We start from the raw sequence: 6,220 nt of genomic DNA, 5'->3' as shown, positions 1-6,220 counted from the left end.
CTGGGCCTCAGTTACCTCGTCTGTAAAATGGGAATTGAGACTGTGAGCCCCACGTGGGAGAGGGACTGTTTCCAACCCAATTTGCTTGTATCCACCCCAGCGCTTAGAACACTGCCTGGCACACAGTAAGCACTTAACAAATACCATAATTTTTATTATTATTATCTCACAAGAAATGTGTCTTTTTATTGTTATATTGTACTCTCCCAAGCGCTTAGTACTGTGCTTTGCCCAGAGTAAGCACTCAATAAATTGAATGAATTAATTGTATTGAATTCACTTCTATTGACTGAATGAATGAATCTCACCTGGTTTTTTTATGGTGTTAGTTAAGTGCTTACTAGGCGTCAAACGTTGTTCCAAGAGCTGGGACAGGTGTGAGTTAATTGGTGGGGCACAGTCCCTGTCCCATATGAGGCTCACAGTCTAAGCAGGAGAGAGTTCAATTCCAGTTTAGGGTCTTGGGTTCTAGCACAGAAAGGACCCAGCATCCTCCCTGCTTCACCCAGGATCAGCCAGGACTGATCCTGAACTTTTGTGGACTGAGAGCATCAGGCCTTCCCATCCTCAGGTCTGCTGCCTCCCCTCTTGTCCATACCCCTTCCTCCTCTGGAAATCAGAACTGCCCCCAGAAATATTGTATCCCTGCCCTCATTTGCCCACATGAGGGTGTAGTCATACCCTGGCTATGCCTTGGCATTTAGGGGGCTGCCTCCCAAGTCCCCATATGCCACCTTCCTCCTGCCCCTCTGGATGAAGATAGGTGGCATATTCTGCCTCTGGAAGAAGGAGGAAGGGGGAGGAGGAGGAGAAGAGGAGAAGAAGGAGGTAGAGGAGGTGTTCATGAATATGTGTGTCATCCTTATGCAGGAGCCATGCTAATCTTCTCTGCATGGTTCCATTTTTAGTATAAGTGCTGTCGAAGCACATATACTAAACTACACTATATGGTACTGTATATGTGTCAAAGCACATATACTTGGTCTACAATATCGCCAAGATCCGCCCTTTCCTCTCCACCCAAACGGCTACCTTACTATTACGGGCTCTCGTTATATCCCGGCTAGACTACCGTGTCAGCCTTCTCTCTGACCTCCCTTCCTCCTCTCTCGCCCCGCTCCGGTCTATTCTTCACTCCGCTGCCCGGCTCATCTTCCCGCAGAAACGATCTGGGCGTGTCACTCCCCTTCTTAAACAACTCCAGTGGTTGCCTATCGACCTCCGCTCCAAACAAAAACTCCTCACTCTAGGCTTCGAGGCTCTCCATCACCTCGCCCCTTCCTACCTCTCCTCCCTTCTCTCTTTCTACCGCCCACCCCGCACGCTCCGCTCCTCTGCCGCCCACCTCCTCGCCGTCCCTCGGTCTCGCCCATCCCGCCGTCGACCCCCGGGTCACGTCCTCCCGCGGTCCCGGAACGCCCTCCCTCCTCACCTCCGCCAAACTGATTCTCTTTCCCTCTTCAAAGCCTTACTTAAAAATCACCTCCTCCAAGAGGCCTTCCCAGACTGAGCTCCTCTTCCCCCTCTACTCCCTCTGCCATCCCCCCTTTACCTCTCCGCAGCTAAAGCCTCATTTTCCCCTTTTCCCTCTGCTCCTCCACCTCTCCCTTCCCATCCCCACAGCACTGTACCCGTCCGCTCGACTGTATATATTTTCGTTACCCTATTTATTTTGTTAATGAATTGTACATCGCCTCGATTCTATTTAGTTGCCATCGGTTTTTACGAGATGTTCTTCCCCTTGACGCTGTTTAGTGCCATTGTTCTTGTCTGTCCGTCTCCCCCGATTAGACCGTAAGCCCGTCAAACGGCAGGGACTGTCTCTATCTGTTGCCGACTTGTTCATCCCAAGCGCTTAGTACAGTGCTCTGCACATAGTAAGCGCTCAATAAATACTATTGAATGAATGAATGAAAGGTGGTGTAGAGTGGTTGCTGGGTGCGGAGAGAGAGCCGGTCTATGGAGGAAGAGGTGTTTGGGGCACCAGCCTGCGGAAGAAGAGGAGGAAGAGGAAAAGGAGGAGGAGGTGTTGGCAGTTGTAGAGGAGAAGGGGGAACTGAACTGGGAAGGAGGTGATGGGAAGGACCACGCTGGGGAGGTTAAGGAGAGGGAGGAGGCATTGACATCTGAGGGGAGAATTGGTCTAGGAAGGAGGAGGTGTTTGGGGAACCAGGTTGGGGAGAAGGATGAGGAGGAGAAGGAGGAAGGTAATGAGGAGGAGGAGAAAGAGGAGGGTAATGAAGTAGAGGATGACAAGGAGGAAGGGAGGAGGAGGTGTTGGCAGGGGGAGGTAGGAAGAATTAGATTGGGGGAGGTGTTGGGGGTGGGGGAGAGAATTGGGCTGGCTGGAAAGAGGTGTTGTGGTGGGGACTAGGCTGGGAAGGAGGGGAAATTGCCCAATTCAGAAGCAACGGGACTCTAATCGCTCATTCAGGACTGTTGGGGGGGGGGAAGGGGGGGCGAAGCCATGGCTGCAGTTCCAGGACTGTTGCTTTCCCAGCTTCCTCTCTGGAACTGCCCGGCCCACTAGGGAAAGAGAGGCGCCATCCTGGGTCATGAGAAATGTGCAATCCACAGAACAATAAGACAGCAAAAGGCCCGCACCAGGCTCACTTAAGCATGAAACGTGTCAGGAATATTTATGAGTCTATTTAAATACCGATGAGCCCGTCACCGGAGAGTTAACGTGGGCTCCCGGCTCTCTCCTGGCACCCCCGGGAGATCCATCTCCCGGAAGCGGCCCGTAATGAGGAGGGCAGGAGATGGGCTGCCAGGGTGGAAAAGGGTGAAGCAAGGTCCCTGCCAACCAGTGGCACACCACCCCCTGAGGAAGGGGGAGAGATCCCAGGAGTAGGAGCGGGTAGCAGCAGCTAAACCAGGCAACCACTCCTCTGCCTTCCTGGGGCGCAGATTCATGGCCAGAGAAACCCTAGAGATTCCGGGTCTTGTGGATCATATACTATCTCCAAGCCTGACCCCTAGCTCCTCCCTCCCCGCACTGGACAGTGAGACCAAGTATATGTGCTTTGACACATATACAGTACCATATAGTGTAGTTTAGTATATGTGCTTCGACAGCACTTATACTAAAAATGGAACGATGCAGAGAAGATTAGCATGGCTCCTGCATAAGGATGACACACATATTCATGAAGCATTTTATTTTTTCTAGGAGCAGCATGGCGTAGTGGATAGAACACGGGCCCGGGAATCAGAAGGTCATGGGTCCTCAATCCTGGCTCCAGCACTAGTCCGCTGTGTGGCCTTGGGCACGCCCTTTCACTTCTCTGTGCCTCATTACCCTGTAAAATGGAGATGAAGACTATGAGCCCTGTGCAGGGCAGGGACTGTGTCCAACCCAATTTACTTGGATCCACCCCAGCACTTAGTACAGTGCCTGGCACATAGTAAGCACTTAACAAATGCCATATTATTATTATTATTATTAAAGGGGTGAGAATGAAGCACTGAAGCCCCTCTGTAGCCCATCCTTCTTACCCCAGGAGGAAGGGGCTTCCCTAGGAGAGAGGAGGGTCCAGTGGTGGCCACCAGCAACGGGGTGTCGGGGACTGGAGGGGTCAGGGACTGTGATCTGATTATCTTGTATCTATTACAGTGCTAGGCACATAGTAAACACTTAACAAAAGATCATCATCATCCTCTTTAAACACAACTGCCTCAGACACTGGGATGCAGCTTGGCTTAGTGGAAAGAACATAAGCCTGACCGTCAGAGAGCCTGAGTGAATTCTGACTCCACCACTTATCTGTTTTGTGACCTAGGGAGAGTCACTTCACTTCTCTAAGCTTCAGATATGTCATCTGTAAAATGGGGATTAAGACAGTGAGCCCCATGTTGCACATGGACTGTGTCCAGCCTGATTCTCTTGTAAATGCCCTAGTGCTCAGTATAGTGCCTGGCACATAGTAAGTGTTTAGCAAGTACCATAAAAACACACACACAAATAGAAGATCCCATAGAGTGAAGGTTTATGATGCTACTGATGCCTGTTTACTTGTTTTGATGTCTGTCTCCCCGCTTTAGACTGTGAGCCCTTTGTGGGCAAGAACTGTCTCTATTTGTTGCTGAATTGTACTTCCCAAGCACTTAGTACAGTGCTCAGCACACAGTAAGCACTCAGTAAATAAAATTGATTGAATGAATGAATAAAGGTGTGGAAGCGAAGGCTGAATGCTTGAAAGAGGAACTGTGGCTTTAATAAGAGTCTGGAAGGGTGACTGAAAGGATGCAGGTGTAAGGACACAACACCTGTGTCACAGCGTAATTGAAATGAGGTGTCTACGATATAGTCATTCTAGGCATCTTGCCCAGAGAGTTTAACTGCCATCCAGTGTGACTGAAAAGAAGGCACTTGCTTCAGGTTCTGCAGAGGACTTAAGGATACCAAGACTCCCTCCATGGAGGGGCAACTCTAGTTTTCCTGATTCCTCCAAAGGCCTTCAGTAAAATCCGATCAGCTATCCCTGTAACCCATGAGCTTCAAAGGGCTCCCTGACAAAACAGAAGACCAGGCAGGTAAGGGAAGAGTTGACCCTGAGAAAAGAAACAGCTTCTAATCCCTGCTGAGTAATTTGTTAATCACTTACTGTGTGACCAGCACTGTTCTAAACATTGGGGTAGACACAAATTAATCAGGTTGGACCCAGTTTCTGTCCCACACGGGGCTCACGGTCTAGGCGAGTCTCTCCTAACCCACTCGGGATGATGTTTATTCAATTCATTCATGCAGTCAATCGTATTTATCAGGCACTTACTGTGTGCAGAGCACTGTACTAAGCGCTTGGGAGAGTACGACAATAGTCACATTCCCTGCCTACATCTACTACAGTGCTCTCTCTAATCCCTAACCTGCTGTGATAATAACTCTTTGGGGGTAACCTTCATCTTAAATGGGTTACCCAGATTTCCTCATGAGAGAGTGCAAATCAGGAGGTGGTTTGCAGATCAGGGACCCTCGGAAACAAATTGGGGATCATTCAGTTCAACCACTGGCTGGCAGCACGGTCTCTGGGAGTCTACGTGACAGCCGGAGTGAATGGAGATGTATCTGTTGGAGGGACCTCTAATAATAATAATGGCATTTATTAAGCACTTATTATGTGCAAAGCACTGTTCTAGGTGCTGGGGGGAATACAAGGTGATCAGGTTGTCCCACGTGGGGCTCACAATCTTCATCTCCATTTTACAGACGAGGTACCTGAGGCACAGAGAAGTTAAATGAGTTGTCCAAAGTCACACAGCTGACAACCGGCTGAGCTGGGATTTGAACCCGTGACCTCTGACTCCCAAGCCCATGCTCTTGCCACTGAGCCACGCTGCTTCTCTAGTGAATGTACTATAATAGTGTGTTCAAACAGCTAAAGTGAAAATTCACAATCTCAAATCTGATCCGAGTATTTTTTTCCCCCCTCAGAATGGGTTGGATTTCATTTGTCCGTCTTTTAAAAACTTTACAGCCCTATGTCTCTACCTCACGTATAAACTCAGTTTTGACATATTCTTACCCTCATGTTAGATGTAAAAGTAGAACCAGGCTCAGAAATAGACTCACTGCAGAACCCTTTGAGAGTTACATATTTATGAGCGTAAATTGTGATATTTTAATACAACTAAACTATGATGAAATCTTGGAAGCCGTAAAAGCAAGACGCGAAACCCCCAGGGAGGCTATTAACAATTTAGCATTTCCAGTTCGAGGAAGAATGTTAATTCTACTTAGCAAAGAGAAGTACAGAAATTATGTTCATTAAGATTAAGACCTAGTAATTGAAGGAATGGAGAAGTGTAAAATGTACAATATTATAGGCATGTTTAGTATAAAATGCAAATGTGATAATAGAGTGGATTGGGTATCCAGAGCTCAGCTGGGTTTTGTTTTTTAATAGTATTGATTAGCACTTACTATGTGCTAAGTACTGAACTGAGAGCTGGGGTAGATAGATACAAGCTAATCAAGTTGGACGCAGTTCATGCCCCACATGGGCGTCACAGTCTTAATTCCTACCTTTATAGATGAGGCAACTGAGGCACAGAGATGATGAATGACTTGACCAAGGTCACACAGCAGACAAGTGGTGGAGCCAGGATTAGAACCTGGCCAAACCAAGAGAAAAAGAGGGAGTGGTCTTTGAGGAGGGCAGCGTGATGATCCTCAATGTATCTTGGGTCATTTTAGATCATCTTAGGCTTTCATGGTGGC

At 48.3% G+C, this 6,220-nt stretch overlaps 2 non-coding genes across 2 annotated transcripts; one reads left to right on the top strand and one right to left on the bottom strand.

Moving 5' to 3' along the window:
* Nucleotides 1-825: 825 nt before the first annotated feature.
* Nucleotides 826-928, bottom strand: LOC114810918. Its single transcript, XR_003758607.1, has one exon. It is a non-coding gene; the product is annotated as a U6 spliceosomal RNA (small nuclear RNA).
* A 2,138-nt stretch (nucleotides 929-3,066) lies between these two features.
* LOC114810885 lies at nucleotides 3,067-3,169 on the top strand. The gene has a single exon (XR_003758575.1). It is a non-coding gene; the product is annotated as a U6 spliceosomal RNA (small nuclear RNA).
* Nucleotides 3,170-6,220: the final 3,051 nt, after the last annotated feature.

This window comes from Ornithorhynchus anatinus, chromosome 3, assembly GCF_004115215.2.
Source record: "Ornithorhynchus anatinus isolate Pmale09 chromosome 3, mOrnAna1.pri.v4, whole genome shotgun sequence".
NCBI lineage: Eukaryota > Metazoa > Chordata > Mammalia > Monotremata > Ornithorhynchidae > Ornithorhynchus > Ornithorhynchus anatinus.
The sequence above is the reverse complement of the archived record's forward strand: the minus strand, read 5'-3'. Positions and strand labels throughout refer to the sequence as shown.